Source organism: Acanthochromis polyacanthus, chromosome 14 (assembly GCF_021347895.1).
Source record: "Acanthochromis polyacanthus isolate Apoly-LR-REF ecotype Palm Island chromosome 14, KAUST_Apoly_ChrSc, whole genome shotgun sequence".
Taxonomy (NCBI): Eukaryota; Metazoa; Chordata; class Actinopteri; family Pomacentridae; genus Acanthochromis; species Acanthochromis polyacanthus.
This window is the reverse complement of record NC_067126.1, coordinates 4,496,539-4,510,694: the sequence shown is the minus strand read 5'-3', so window position 1 is coordinate 4,510,694 and position 14,156 is coordinate 4,496,539. Positions and strand designations below refer to the sequence as shown.

At 39.1% G+C, this 14,156-nt stretch overlaps 1 long non-coding RNA gene across 1 annotated transcript; it reads left to right on the top strand.

Annotated features, from left to right (window-relative positions):
• Positions 1-10,321: 10,321 nt before the first annotated feature.
• On the top strand, positions 10,322-12,821 carry LOC127537166 (uncharacterized). The gene is made up of 3 exons (XR_007946663.1): positions 10,322-10,434; positions 11,283-11,808; positions 12,475-12,821. It is a non-coding gene; the product is annotated as an uncharacterized LOC127537166 (long non-coding RNA).
• The last annotated feature ends 1,335 nt before the right edge of the window (positions 12,822-14,156 follow it).

The following is a 14,156-nucleotide window of genomic DNA, read 5'->3' as shown; positions in this document are numbered from 1 at the left end:
TGCATTTTTTAAAACCACTAACAAAACAATCACAAAAATTAGAAAATTTTTTTTTTTGCAAAAAATGTTTTCACATTTCTCATTTGGGGCAGTTGATAGATCAATAAACTGATCAATAGATTGATAAATAGGCCTGAAAATGGCAACTTAAAGATGTTTTTTGTTTTGTTTTGATCTTTTCATGTCGACTTTTAGACAGAAGATATTTGCAAACACCCAAATTGGAGTGGTCTTTTTGAATTTTTGTTTGTTTGTTTGTTAATTTATTGGGAAGCAAACCATAGATAAATAAATAGACCATGTGACTTAGTTTTTGGGGTTTGAAAGAAAGAACAGAACAGGTTTGTTTTGTTTTTGAATTACAAATGAATTACAGATTATCTGTGGTGTGATTACATAAAAATTAATTCCCACAACAAACTCTTTTCTATCTCAGTGGTTCCAGTGGATTTATAAAATTAAATCTGCAGCCGTGTAACTGACGGTTCCTTGAATTCAGATTCTGTTTGTGTGTCATCTCTGAAACGTTGTGGAAGCAGCAGAGTGTAACTGAGACTCTGAGCTGGTTTTGATCTGTGAGGCCTGAAGGTGAAGAGATGAAAAGAGCAGAACTTCATGTCAAAGTTTCCTCCTCAGGCAGCTTTCAATCACACAGACAAACTCAGTCTGCAAAAGCACTTTTAAAGAAGGTAGAAAGAACCAGTGGCGGCTGGTGAATTTTTCTCTTGGGGTTGATATGATTTGCTCCAGATAAGGTGTAATTGGTACACAAATCCTTAAAATCTCCTTTTCTATAATTAAACAAATTAAGAATGTATAAATATGCAAATCTATTTTTTACTTCCAAAGTAAAAAAAGAAACAATTCATTTTTCCAGCTTCAAAGAGGCCAAGTGCTTCTTCTGTCAACAACATATTTATATTTACAGACTCAAATAAACAAAAACAAATCCATACCTGTGAAACCAACAAACATTGGACATTTTGTTAAAAAAAACCCCTAACTATAAGGCTTAAAGCAGACAGTGCTTCTGTGAGCTAACTTTTACATTAACAACCTTACATTACAATGAGAAAACAGAAAATCTGCAGATTTAAGATCAAAGCAATAAAAAAATAGTGAAACCATTAGGCATTATACTCTGTATAACTGTGCATGTGACAAATAAAACCTTCTTATCTTATCTTAGGCTTTGAGCCCAAAGTGCTTCTGTCAACTAACATTAAATATTTACAATGAAAATAAAGAAAAACAGTAATTCCTCAGATTTCAGAATAGATGAAAATCAACAGGCTTTCAGTCTAAAGTGCCACTTGTGTCAACTAACATTTATATTTACATTATTAAATGACAAATAAGTAAATCCTCACATTTTAGAGATTAAAGCCAGCACCTCTACATCTCTGTTATTTTTTATGCAAGTTTTAATTAAAGGCAAGCGGATGAACAAACCGCTGGCTCTCTGCTGCCACCCCATGGCCGGTGGTGTGTAAAGCGATCAGAGGGAGACAGGCTGTCTCCCTCTGATCGCTCAGCAGGGCGCTGTCAGCCTGCGCCCCGCGGTCTGCTATCTCTTGGATTGAAGAGGAACGAACTGCGCATGTCAAAGTTATAACGAGAGTCAATGGGGAAAGATCAGTGCACCCCAGGCCGGATATGACATTTATAATCTGACTTTTTATTATAAATTATACATCTTAGTAACTCTCTACAGGCTCTATTATCCATTTTGCTTGTTAAAACATAGGATATACATGTAAATGTCATTTTAAAAACGTTTTATTAAAGGAAGGGCTGTGACTCTTCATGATGTGAGACAGAGGGGGCGGCGCCCTAGCGCCCTCTATTGACCAGCCGCCCCTGGAAAGAACCCTGATGGATGTTGGAGAACATTCTCTGGTCTGATGAGACCAAGATTCATTTGTTGGGCTCAGATTGAATCCAGTATGTTTGGAGCAAACCTGACCTGGACCACAGTGAAGGTATGGTCCTGACAGTGACGCACGGAGGCATTTTGTGCCTCTTTGTAGTCATTTTGTGTTTCTTTTTGGTTTCTTTGTGTCTCATTACGGTCATTTGCACCTCTTTGTTGTCATTTTACCTCTCCTAACCGGGACCACCACAGCAAATACATAGTTCTGACAGTGGAGCACAAATGCTTTTTGTGTATCTATGAGGTCATTTTGCATCTGTTTGTGGTTTCTTTGTGTTTTTTTTGTGGTCTTTTTGTGTCTCTCCTAACCAGCTGGACAATCACAGTGAATGCACATAGTCCTGACAGTGAAGCATGACAGCATTTTGTGTCTCTTTGTGGTCATTTTGTGCCTGTTTTTGGTCATTTTGTGTCTATTTGAGGTCATTTTGGTTTTCTTTTTGGTTTCTTTGTGCCTCTATGAGGAATTTTGTAATTCTTTGTGCTTGTTTTGTGTCTCTTCGTGGTCATTTTGTGTCGCTCCTAACCACCTGGACCACCACAGTGAATGCACATAGTCCTGACAATGAAGCATGACAGCATTTTGTGTTGTTTTGACATTCTTTTGTGTTTATTTGTGGTCATTTTATGTTTCTTTTTGGCCCTTTTGTGTTTTTGTGGTCATTTGGTTTTTCTTTTTGGTTTATTTGTGTCTCTTTTTGGTCATTTTGTGTTTTATTTGGTTTCTTTGTGCCTCTATGAGGAATTTTGTAATTCTTTGTGCTTGTTTTGTGTCTCTTTGTGGTCATTTTGTGTGTTTTTTTTTTGGTTTCTTTGTGTCTCGTTGAGGTCATTTTGTGTCTCCTTGTGGCCTTTTTATGTCTCTCCTGACCTGGACCACCACAGTGAACGCCTGGTCCTGCCAGTGAAGCCCAGAGGCAGGACTGTGACGTGTGAAACCAGCAGAGTGTAACTGAGACTCTGAGCTCGTGCTGTTTTTGATCTGCGTGTCCTGAGGGTGAAGCCTCTCCTCTGTGAGACAAAAACACGGCAAAACCTCCATGTCAAAGCCTCCTCCTCAGGCGTCGTTCAGTCATCCAGCCAGACTCTGCTTCACGTAAACACTGACAGTCTGCTCTGCTTCTTATACACCGAAGGCTTCCTGCTCGTCCAGAATATCTGAGCCTGAAAACAAAAGCTGCACGTTTGCATCAAGTTCCACCGTCGGTCTGTTAGCAGCAGGATCTTCCACATGTCACGCTGTCCTTATTACTAGTCTGAGTTCACGTGAACACAGCGGCTGCTATGAGGAAGTGAACTGTGCCTAAGATAAACACCGAAGTTTACAGAGGAGCTCAGGGTGTGAATGGTCGCCGTGACAACCGCCTGCAACATGTCAGCGATGTGTGCCGAGGTGAGGCGATAAAAAAAAAAAAACCTGTGCTAAACGACAGAGACAGCTGCTAAACCACTGCTCTACTGCATTAAACACCTGCTGCTGTCTTCATTTACGGGCAACAAAAAATATGGTTTCCTTGTCTGAAAAAAATCCGAAAATTCAGCAAAAAATCCCCAAATTTCTGAAAATTTGAAAAACCTTCAGGAAAAAATTCCAATAATACCTTAAAAGTTTCCCTTAAAAGTTTTATACAAAAACATCCTCATAATTTGGCAAGAAAATTCCCGTAAATATTTTCAAAAAATGAGTAAAAATCTTACAAAAAATCCTATAAATATCTAAAATGATTAAAAGTAAAACTTCTGATATTTTCTTTAAGAACAGCAAAATTCACAAAATAACAAAAATGAGACAGGAAATGACAAAAACGAGACACCAAATAACAAAAATGAGACAGAAAATGACAAAAATGAGACAAGAAATGACAAAAATCAGACAGGAAATGACAAAAATCAGACAAAATTAAAAAAAACGAGACAGGAAATGACAAAAATGACACAGGAAATGACAAAAATGAGACACAAAGTGACAACAACAAGACAGGAAATAGCAAAAATGAGACACAAAATGACAAAAATGAGACACAATAGCAAAAACAATAATAAGAAATAATTCCTTTAAAGTTATATGAAAAAAATCCCTCCAGCGAATTTCACTGGATTTTCGTTGATTTTTATGTGAATGTTCTTAAAGAAAATATCAGAAGTTTTACTGATATTTATGGAATCACTTTAGATATTTTTAGGATTTTCTGGAAGATTTTTACTCATTTTTTTAAAATATTTTCAAAAATTTTCTTGCCAAATTTTGGAGATTTTTCTTTTTTTTAAAAAACAAAACAAAACAAAAACTTTACTGGAATTTTCTTCTTAAAGGTTTTGAAAATTTTCAGAAACTTGGGGAACTTTTTGCTGAATTTTTGGATTTTTTTTTCAGACAAGGAAACAATATTTTTTGGTGTCAGTAAATGAAGACAACAGGAGGGTTAAAGAAACTTTTTTTATTTACATTTCTTTTTTTCCACCAAAAAATGTTCAAAGATTTCCCAGAAATGTTGAAAGTGTGGACATCAGAAGTTTCACTGTGGAAATATTTTTTTTTCCACATTTTCAAGGGCTAAGCAGCTGCTGAGAAGTGGATTATTGGGTCGTGGTGAGGCTAATTCTGACCCTAATTTACCGTCTAGGAGGTTTTCCTGTTCACTCCCTGCAGCTGTGAGCAGCTCTTCTACTTCCTCTGTTGGACAATAGTGTCCATCAACAGCATGAATCAAGCAGATTTAGATGCTAAGCTTTGTTTTGGCATCTTTCCAGTGTTAGCGTAGCATGGACGTAGGCCAAAGGAAAGAATAGGCTTAAAAAAACACAGCAGCTCATGATTTAAAAAATCTTATTGTCAAACCTTATGCAACATAGCTGTGGACTTTAAATTTTCATGTGACAGTGGGTTGTTTTTACTGGTCCTGTTTGACTAAATTTAAGTCTCTTTTTCCAGCTGCAGGAAGATGTTTCTCCATGCTGAATGGATCTCCAACTACTAGAAGATGTTTCATCATGCTGAATGGATCTCCATCTACTAGAAGATGTTTCACCATGCTGAATGGATCTCCATCTACTAGAAGATGTTTCTCCATGCTGAATGGATCTCCAACTACTAGAAGATGTTTCATCATGCTGGATGGATCTCCAACTACTAGAAGATGTTTCATCATGCTGAATGGATCTCCAACAACTCGAAGATGTTTCACCATGCTGGATGGATCTCCATCTACTAGAAGATGTTTCACCATGCTGAATGGATCTCCAACAACTCGAAGATGTTTCTCCATGCTGAATGGATCTCCATCTACTAGAAGATGTTTCACCACGCTGAATGGATCTCCAACCACTTCCTCCTCTGTTTCTGAGCCATGCTGACTTTATTTATTCATCCAGTAGCTTTGTTTTTCCCCCTCTATCTAAAATTGTCCAAAAATGATTTCAAACCCGTCCAAAGTAATATAGAATTACCAAGATTGAGCCAATAATTGTCCAAAATGACTCAAAACATGTAAAATAAATAAATAATTAAAAATTACTTTAAAAAAACATTCACAATGAATCATATTAAAACAAGTTTTAAATCTGATTTAATGCTTTTGAACCAGTATTAGCAAAATTATCCAAAATAACATGAAACCTTCCAAAATTACTTTAAGTTGAAAATGACTGAAGATTTGTTCTAAAGACCATTTCTAATTTGAGTTGTTTTGGTGTTTCGAGTTCCTCCTGACCTCAGCCACCACGGTGAATGCATGGTCCTGACAGTGAAACACCACTACTGTCTCTTTGTGTCATTTAGAATTTCTTCTGAGTTTATTTTTGACTATTTGCCTTGACAAAACTGTGCTTCGTAGATGAAGCATTCAAGGACCATCAGTAAGTTGATAATCTGCTGGTTTTTCTCTTTTTGACTTTTTCTGGTTCTGATAAATGTTGTAATTTTGGAGGTTTTCTAAAAAAGAAAACATCCAGAGGGTTTAGAACTGTAGTCTCTCAGTGCAACATTCAGGATGAGCTGCTTTTCTGACCATGTTGTTGAGTCCCTTTAGTAAAAAAGAAAACCTTCCTTTAGGCTGAGTTCTTGGCTAATTGGAGCTACTTCAGGACAGTTTGTGCAGGAAACATGCACAGTGTCTGGACAGAGAAGGCCGAGCAGCATCACGGTTTGTTTAGAACAGGGGATAGAGCTCCAGACTGATCAGGACATCAGAGTGGAAGCTGCAGTGTTTAGTGTTTGGTTCATCTGTTCCCAGGGCTTCAGTCTGAGGTTTATTTGCCCCGGTGCATTCCTCAGAGCTCGGCCACCAACCCCACCACCATCCTCCTCGTCTTTATTTCACACTAAATTTAGAGCGGCGTTTTATTCGGCCTGCAGCGGTTTTCATTTACCTCGCTGACTTTTATTGTCCTCCGCCCACAGCTTCACTTTTACAGCTCTGATTCCAGCTCTTGATTGGAGCTGAATTAAAAATGCTGGAGCAGTAAAAGGAAACATGTAGGGGTGGGCTAGACATCTAGGTTTTACTTTTATTTGGAATCAAGACAGTAAATACATTCGGCAAAGCTAAGTAAGCCAGAATTAATATTTCAAGAAAAAAACACTTCCAGGAATGTAAAAATGTGAAAAGATCCCTGATGATTGTTGGAGAACATTCTCTGGTTTAGATGAGATGAAGATAAATTAATTGGGCTCAGACTGAATCCAGCATGTTTGATTGAACCTGACCTGAACTACAGTGAACGCAGTGAAACATGGAGGCAAATTATGTGTCCTTTTGACGCTCTTCTGTGTCTCTTGTTGTCAGGCTGTCTACTGACAGCTCTGGCTAGTGCCTCCTTCCCTCCCCTTTCTCCTTTTTAGGTGTCTTCACCTTGTGGCTGCAGCAACAGGTGCTACTCGTTGGTAATCAGCTGCTGGATTTGGAGCACGTGAGGTCTCAGCCAATCAGCTTCACTTCCTCTGCTACAAGAACAGACGCCACTCGCCTCTCAGTGCTGGATGGTGAAACCTCCTGTCATGCTTATAGTCATTGTTCTGGTTACCTGTGTGCTTCTGGTAATTCTGGTCTCTCTTCTGCTACAGTCCCTGTTCCACCTGCACTCTCCGTTTGGGCTTCCTCCATTCCTCTCCTGGATCATTCCGTGGCCACCTGGAAAGCCACCTACTGTCACCATTGTTCCGTCCAGCGTTCTCTACCATCGACCCCGCCACTGCAACCCCCCCCCCCCCCCGGACTCTCACTCCAGCTAAAGCCCAGTCTGAGCATCCCTGAGTTCTTTGAATTTTCGTTGTAGCTTAGTTATTTCCTAGTGTGTTGATTTAGTTCCGTTAATTTCTCCTTTGGGGGTTAAGCAGTATCAAGCCTTCCTGCCTTGTTTTCGTGTAGTATTTAGTTTAGCCCTAGTTCTTGCCTGAGTGTTACCCACCGTGAGTTCTGGCCTCCAGTTAGTCCTCTCAGCTACTAGTAGCAGTAAAGCACTGACTTACCTTCTTCGTTGTTGTTTGCCTGTTAGCCTTCCGCCTGCGAGCTAAGGTATTTTTGACATTGTGCCTTTAAAACTTAAAACTCTACGTGCCTGCCCATTCTCTGCATCCGAGCTCACCTTCCGAATCCTGACACTTGTAGGTCATTTTGTGCTTTTTTAAAATTTGTTTTGTTTGTTTTGCATTTTCTTTTTGTCTCTTTGTGGTCTTTTTGTGCGACTGAGGTCATTTTGTGTATGTTGGTTTGTTCCTGGTGTGTTGGTTTGTTGTTGTGTTGTTTTCTTCCTGTGTGGTTGGATGCTGATCTGACCGGTCAGGTATGGAGGTTCTGCAGGTTTCTACTGGAGGGAAAAACCACAGAACTGGAGCAAACTGGGACAGAACCAGTGGGAACCTTTAATGGAGGAACATGCAGGAGGTTTAATTCTGGTTAGAGGAGCTTTAATAAACTGAGTAAACCTTTAAAAAGTCCCAGCAGGACCTCAGTTACTCCTTCAGTGTGAACAAAGTGGTGGAAAAAGAGTCAGTCATTTGTTTCCTGTTAGCATCTCATTAATGGATTTATAAACTGTATAAAATTAACATTTTACTCTTTATTAGAACAATTTACTGTTATTTTGTTAAATTACACATAACTTGGTGGGGAAAAAGCATTAATTAAAAATAAATATAATTTAAATAGTAATTTGATCTTATAACATGTTTGACTAATAAATTACAATTAATTTTTTACTGTATTTAATTCACCAATAAAATGCAATGTTGTTTAAAGATTTGTCATTATTTCCATTGTTTGTTTTTTTTTAGTTTTTTTCACATTCCAGTTTTCAACTAGGTTTTGATGTATTTTTATTTTTCATCTGTTTTTCATCATTTTGTGGCTCCTTTTAGATTGTTTTTGCATCATTTTAATTTAATATCCGGGTCATTTTTGTCTCTTTGTCGTCATTTCATCACAGTTCATGTTTCTTCAGTCTCACATTTTGGTTGTTTTATAGATTTTTGAGCACATTTCAGTCATTTTACATTCTTTGTAGCTGTTTCATGTCTCTAACTGTTTATGGCTGTTTCATGCCACATTTTGCTCCATATTTCAGTCATTTTGCATTCTTTGTAGCCGTTTCATGTCTCTTTCTAACTATTTATGGCTGTTTTACAGATCTTTAATGCACATTTTGCACCTCATTTTAGTCATTTTGAATTCCTCTATAGCCACATTATGCCTCTTTCAAATTATTTATAGTTGTTTCATACATTTTTGTGCTTATTTTGCACCACATTTTAGTTATTTTGCACATCTTTGTGGCCATATTATGCCTCTTTGTCGTCATTTCGTGACAGTTCATGTTTGTTTAGTCTCATATTTTGGCTGTTTTGTAACTTTCTATGCTCACTTTGCTTCAAATTTTGGTCAATTTTCATTCTTTGTAGCCGTTTCGTGTCTCTTTCTGTTTATGGTTGTTTTACAGATTTGTATGCACATTTTGCATCACATTTTAGTCATTTTGCACGTCTTTGCTATTGTTTTTTCTCCTCATGTCTATTTCCTTTCCCTGTTTCTCTTCATTTTTGCATCTTTGAATCTCTTTGTGAAGTAAATTAATCAAATAGTGAGAGACTCTGACATATGTGAGCTGATAAAACGATCTGCAGTGAAAGTTGTTGCAGTAATCAGTAAATCTTCTGTTTTGTTTCAGTCAGGTGTGGACTGGAGGAGAAAACCCGGCTGCTGTTTGGTTTCTGCCGTGCTTCTGGCTTGTTTTAACGATAAACAGTGAACCTCCTCCCTGCTGGCTCCAGTTCGAGCTGCAGAGGAGGAAATAAAAGCTGCTGTAAAAACCGGGCAGAAATGTGGCAGCTGTGGATTCACCAAACCCCCAAACGGCCTCACGGAGCTGCAGCCAGATCGCTGTTTTACTGCCGACTAATTACTGCTGAACGCTCACGGGAAACTGGAAAACTGGCTGCAGATGCACAAAAAGACGCACAAAAACGAGCTCAGGTCCATCACGTCTAACCAGAAATCATGGGGAAGTCGGAGGATGAAGTGATCCAGGAGATCTGCTCAGGATTTTGGTGGTTTTTTTTAATCTCATGCTGCTTTTTCACACATAAAGCCCAAAGATGTTGAGGTTATTTAAGGTAAAACAGCCGTAAAAGTTCCCTAAAGCTCTAAAATAAAACAAGCAGCATCTGCTCCACTCTATTTGTGTTTGTTTCCACACATTGGAGCTCAACAGACACATAGAAAAGAGGCTTCCTTTCAAAATAAGTCTTTTATCACCCGTGAATCTGAAAACTAGAAAACCAGCTTTAACCAGAGTTCAGGTCGAGTTAACTTCAGTCTTTTAGTTTTGTTTTAAGTCATCGTTTACTTTTGGTTTTGATTCACCTCCTGGTTATAAAGAAATAAAGACATAATTACACAAGTTTTACATCAATTTGTGTCTCTGCACAATCACCACTTTGCCTTTTGCTTGTTTTTGTCCCATTTTGAACATTTTATGTCTCATTTAAACAGTTTTTCATCACATTTGTGGTCACTATGTGTCACATTTTGATTGTTTTGCATTATTTAGTGTTGAATTTGTGTTGTGGGTTGTCATTGTGGTCTTTGTAGACATTTTATGTCAATCTGATGCCATTTTTAAACAGTTTATGGCTCGTTTCTGTCACATTTTGGTTGTTTTTCAATAATTTATTAATAAATTTGGGTCATTTGTGTCTCTTTCTGGCCATTTTGCATCCTTATTTGTTAATTTCTGTCCCATTTTGTTTTGCATCACGTTAGTTTTTTATTTTGGTAAGTTGTGTCTTATTTAATCATGTCGATATATAGACCCATTTACTGTAGGTAAATAAAGAGGGCTGCGCGCGCACCCTGGCAACGGAAGTATGGCAGCTAGCAGTGGCTTGTCAAGCCATGCAGGTGCATTATCAATAAAAGATCGCGAAAAATACTTTAAAAAGATCACTTTAACAAATGGCAAGAGGCTCCCAGATCCCTGTACACTTACCGAACGGGACTATGACGTTAGTAAGTGGCCCAATATTTATTTGTATTTAGTTGAAAAACCTAGAGTGTACACTAGAGAGAAGCTGCGAGTATACAAATCTATGGAGGCCTATGATTATGCAATTTGTGGACAGGTACAGGTGAGATACAAGGACACTGACTAAGAGTTTTGTGTTTTGATGTCTGAAATCCTACCCAGCCAAAGGCAAGGGCAGAAGACTACGATGTATGAGGCATGGGTGATCATCAACAAAGTGGAGAGCTACATACACACAGCAAACTCTACCTGTATGGCGGCGACTCCAGCCACATTATTGTCTATGTCCCCCTGTCACAACAGTCGACAGGGCTTTTATTAGTGGCTCTAATCGTGTGGGAACCGACAGCTCGTCAGTATATTTTGCACTGATTTCACTTTATTTGCCACAACACACACATGCATTGTTGATGATATCCTCCGTCCAATCCACTCGCTTTATAGCCTGGAGCCACAGCCGCCTTCAGTTGCTCTGAAACGGCTGAGAGCCTATTAGCATTCGGTAGAACTTATGTCCCTCTTGAGTATTTCGGTTCGTACAACCAAAAACACAACAGCCTGACATTATGATGTCGACAGTTCAGCGTTAGCTTTTAGTTTTGCTACTCCGTGTGGTGCGAACAATGCCAGGGAAATGATATGAAGCGGTACTTCCGTTGCCTTGATGCGCACGCAGCTTGTTGATGACGTAGGCTCTGATATGGGGTCTATTGCAGCCATTATTTGTAATACTTTTTGTAACCGGTTCTGGCTCTTTTGTGTCAGTTTTTTTTTATGGTATTTGTTGTTTTCTGCCAGATTTTTACTGATTTATTTCCTTATGTGTTTGCAGGGAGGTACAGGAGTTAATTCAGAGCTGATAATAATCCTGTTCAGCCTCTAAACGGAGCCACTAAATGATTCCTGTCTGTGTGTTTGTGTCAACAAACCGGACTGAAACGTTCTGCAGTCGGCTGTTTACGCTGCTGGTTTCCATGGCGACGCAGGAACCAGGCGGTGAGTCAGTGGAACACGCTGACAGAACGTTAAGAAAATTTTAACGTTTAATCAAGGTAGTGTCTACAGATACGGACCCGTACCCGTAGCCTGTGGCCTACGGATACGGCACTTTCCCTTTCAACTCGGAGTAGTTTGACCCGGAGTTAAGCGCGTGCAACGCAACTCTGAAAAGACAGCATCAATGGAGCCCCGATTCGACGAGTCACCATGGCAACGGGGAAGTGAAAGGCTGCGTTTTTGAACTGGAAGTTTTTAACGCGCTCATATGGCGAGTTTGAACACGTTTTTAGAAAGAAGTGCAACACCGCTGCAGCTGCAAAAGAGAGAGAGACGGCGTGGAGAACAGCCCGGATCAATGCGTAAGTTTAAATGTAGTCCTTTGTAATCGTAATAATATTACAGGGAATAACTGTCTGAATGGCAGCCTAGTAAGTTGTTTCATTTAGGTGAAATATCGCGGGGCAGCAGCTTAAGATGAAATATAAAAACATTGTTCAAACAGGTCAGACCTCGGCATTATCTCATGGAGGTACTTCATGTTGATCATGTTTTACATTGTAAAGTAGCCTAAATATTAAGTGGCTGTTTGACTGTGCAGTTGTTTTATCCACACATAGCCTAAATGTCTGCATCCATATCATGTCCTGTTAAGTAATTAAGCCTATTTAAACTAACATAGACTTCTGCTCAGCCAACAGAAAGAAAGCAGATGCATGTAAAACAGTGGTATAAAAGGTCATGGATGCATACATACATACACACACACACACACACACACACACACACACACACACACACACACACACACACACACATATATATATATATATATATATATATATATATATATATATATCTTGTAATTGTCAGTAGGCAACACTCCAAAGATTTATCCAAATGGTAGTTTAAGTTTTATACAGAGGTGTGTTACTGATAGTTCTCTTCTCATTCACATTTTGGGTGGAATATATAGTGTGACATTTAGCCTACACTGAAGTGTTGCACATTCTCATCCTTTTTAACAGAGCATGGCTGGACAGCAGCAGGATGGTTCCTCAGCTTCCACTGCACAGACTGACACAGTGAGATGGATGTTCAGGAAACACCAGAGCTTCATTCTGTGGAATTCATGTGCAACTGTATAACTGAATGTCCTCTATGTATTCCCAGTTATCAGTAAAACGGATTTACAAACTGCATTTGCTGAGAAAAATTAAAATGAAAAAAAAAAACAGATAGGAGGGCAGATCTGGAAATTGAAATACTGGAGCACAAGTTAGAGGTGGTGATGGTCACAGGTGAATTATGTTAACTACTGGAACATTAACTGAACTATCTTTTATTTGTAGGGAATAAAGCAGACCAAATGAAATGTGTATCATGTCTTTATTTGCTGTGGTGGTGATGATGGAGACTTAAACTCTAAAGTGATTATTGCATACGGTGTCTCTGACTGCTCTGCTGTCCTGGATAGCTGCAGGTGGATGGACTCATCATCTGGGTCTTCAGTTTGTAGGGCAGGGTGTTGCTCTCCTCTAATAGTGGTAATATTATGAAGAACAACACATGCCACAGTAATATCACAGGTCTCCTGTAATGTATAGTGGATACATCAGAGTATATTAAAGGAGGGAGACAAGAGAATTCTATTGTGAAAGTCTTTATGCTGCTGACCACGCTGCAGTCTGTTGCTCAGGTTAGACTCTCCATAAATCCTGGAGTCATGAACAGACCCAGACCACATGGCCTCCACATTAGAAATGATGTATGCAGCATCACATATGATCTGGACAGTGCTGAGAATGACAGATGTTGAACTATGATGCAGTCTTTAACATTTAGAAACAGTAGTCAGTCTACCTGTAGCCTACCTGCACATTTATGCTGTGAATGGACTTCCTGTTCATGATGTGAGGGAGCTGTGATGGGGATGTGTGTGCATCTATGCAGCCAATCACACTGGGAAATCCTAAAAGAAATTAAAATGACTAATCCCAGTCTGAGGCTGCAGCACAACGTCATTAACAGAATATGATTTAAAATGAATGTAACAGATCTCTACATCATTCACCTGCAATCCTGTGGATCCTCTTGATCCTCTGACAGGTTTATGTCCAGGAAAACCACAATGACAAGTAAAAGTCGTTTCAGAGCCAGGAAAACTTTTCTGACTGTTCTCCATACAGTTGCCTTACTCTGCATCTCTGACATCATATAAAAACTTCCATTTGCAAAGAACCGCCGCGCAACGCACAATATCTGCTGGATGTGAGAGCATGACTGGTTGGTAATGTAAATGTAAGGACGGATTAGGTTGTTTATGTAGATTACGGACTTAAAACGATTACGAAACGGTACCGCTCAAAAAGATAATTGTCCGGAAATGCGAGAACATTTATGCTCGGTCTGATAACAATCTACCGACGAATATTTAATTATCTGTGCAGTAATGCTGCTCCTTTATCCACTGGATCGTTAATAAAAGCTGTTCTACGCCAAAACTCGCTCGCTTACTGACTGAATGAATGAGGAAATGAAACAGCGTGTGTGGCTGAAAGAGGGCGGAGACGGAGAGAAACTCGAGGTTTTCTCAGATAAACCTGCTGGTGACCAGGTTAGAGTCATAGAGTCTGTTACTGCGGTAACTGACCGAGAGTTTAAGTTACCCCTCTTTGTGAAACAGGCTAGAGTTACCCCTCTGTCTCAG